The 2,300-nt window shown below is 38.1% G+C and overlaps 1 pseudogene; it reads left to right on the top strand.

Annotated features, from left to right (window-relative positions):
* The first annotated feature begins 318 nt into the window (after positions 1–318).
* LOC111726803 lies at positions 319–771 on the top strand (annotated as a pseudogene).
* Positions 772–2,300: the final 1,529 nt, after the last annotated feature.

The raw sequence follows: 2,300 nt of genomic DNA, 5'->3' as shown, positions 1-2,300 counted from the left end.
ACAGCAACCTCCAGCTCTTGGGCTTAGGCGATTCTCTTGCCTCAGCCTCCCGAGTAGCTGGGACTACAGGCACCTGCCACAATGCCTGGCTATTTTTTGTTGTTGTTGTAGTTTGGCTGGGGCCAGGTTTGAACCCACCACCCTTGATATATGGGGCCAGAGCCCCAGTCACTGAGCCACAGGCACCACCCATCAGTACCTTTCTTGAGCATAACAACAATGAAGCCATAAGCTACCAAAACGTGTGGAATACTACAAAAGCAGTTCTGAGAGGAAATTTTATCGCTTTAGATGCCTACATTCTCAAAACAGAAAGAGATACTTGGCATGGCTGCAGGGGAGGCCATGGTAGGGAAAATGGTGGCCGGGAAGGTAGGAGAGGAGAAGCCTGAAAAGTCGCAGCAAACTGGAGCCACTGGAGGACCTGAAGAAGAAGCAGAAAAACCTGTGAAAACTAAGACTGTTTCTTCCAGTAATGGAGGGGAAAGTACCAGTCTCAGCGCCGAGAAGAGATCTCCAAGTTTGGATTTGCCATAGGTAGTCAGATGACAGAGAAAGCATCAGCTGTATCCATCAAACTTGGATCAAGTAGTGAACCAGAGGAAATGCCTCCAGAAGCAAAGATGAGAATGAAGAATGTTGGAATGGATACACCAACGTCAGCTGGACCAAACTCATTCAATAAAGGAAAGCATGGTTTTCTGATAACAGAAGCTATGGGAGCGAAATATAAAATCTCATCTTGGAAAAGTCCATGACCAAGACAATTAAATGATGGCTTGTGTGTTTGTTGATGCACTCTCTGTTTTTTGCTTTTTCTTTTTCTTTTTCAAAACACATCACAATGATGATGTGTTTTGAAGTTGGGGGGTGGGGTGGGTGTAAAGTTAAAAGGAACAGTTTCCTTTTTGAAAGAATGGTATAAGACTGTCTTTGGAGCCGCTTTTTTTTTCCTTTTTTTTTTTTGTTTTTTTAAGATTGAGAGGTATACTAATAAATAAGAGTTTGAAATTAGAGGTAATTTATGTTTTATATACAGATTTCAAGACATTTGCTAATTGTATAGTTTCATGTGATTAGTTTCCAAAGGTTACAGATAATAAAGAAATCAGAAATGGTATCTTTTTAAGAATTGCATATTTTTTTAGACACAACTATTAGCACATTGAGAGAGAAGCAAAAGTTACTGTCTATTTAAAACTGCAAGCAGTTACTCTCTTAACTCCCTCATCACCTAACCTGTCTGGCTCCCAGGAACAGCCTTATAGGGGGAGTATTGTACTGGGAGGGAAATGTTACTGAACTATTGACTGAAAGTAAATTTAGATAAGATTAAAATACAGCTTTTTTTGTCCTTATGGGCATTTGCTTTGTTTCACATCAACATAAACTAGGTATAGCATTGCTATCAGCGGATATAGACACTTAGCTCTTTTTAAAAAAATAAATACATTTTAAATTAAAAAAAAGAAAAAGCAAAAAACAGAGAGTGCATCAACAAACACACAAGCCATCCTCTGAAATTGGAAAAAGAACAATCTAAGCCTAAACCCAGCAGAAGAAAAGAAATGTACAAAATTAAATCAGAGATTAAGGAAATTGGAAACAAAAGAATCATTCAGAAAATTAATTAACAACAAAAAGTTGTTTTGGGGGGGCAGCACCTTTGGCTCAAAGGAGGAGGGCGCAGGTGCCATATGCCAGAGGTGGTGGGTTCAAACCCAGCCCTGGTCAAAAACTGCAAAAAAAAAAAAGTTGGTTTTTTGAAAAAATAAATAAAATAGATAAACCTTTGGCCAGACTAACTAGAAATAGAAAAGGAAAATCTCTAGTAACCCCAATCAGGAATGATAAAGGAGAAATAACAACTGATGCCACAGAGATACAAGAGACTATCTCTGAATACTACCAGAAACTCTATGCCCAGAAATTTGACAATGTGAAGGAAATGGATCAATATTTGGAATCACATCCTCTCCCTAGACTTAGCCAGGATGAAATAGAGCTCCTGAACAGACCAATTTCAAGCACTGAAATCAAAGAAATAATAAAAAATCTTCCAACAAAAAAATGCCCTGGTCCAGATGACTTCACACTAGAGTTCTATCAAACCTTCAAAGAAGAGCTTATTTTGATACTGCAGAAATTATTCTAAAAAATTGAGGAGGAAGGAATCTTCCCCAACATGTTCTATAAAGCAACCATCACCCTGGTACCGAAACCAGGAAAAGATCCAACTAAAAAGGAGAATTTCACACTAATTTTACTAATGAATACAAATGCAAAAATTCTCTTTTTTT

Source organism: Otolemur garnettii, unplaced genomic scaffold, assembly GCF_000181295.1.
Source record: "Otolemur garnettii isolate 467f Iridium unplaced genomic scaffold, OtoGar3 scaffold00081, whole genome shotgun sequence".
Classification (NCBI taxonomy): Eukaryota; Metazoa; Chordata; class Mammalia; order Primates; family Galagidae; genus Otolemur; species Otolemur garnettii.
The sequence above is the reverse complement of the archived record's forward strand: the minus strand, read 5'-3'. Positions and strand labels throughout refer to the sequence as shown.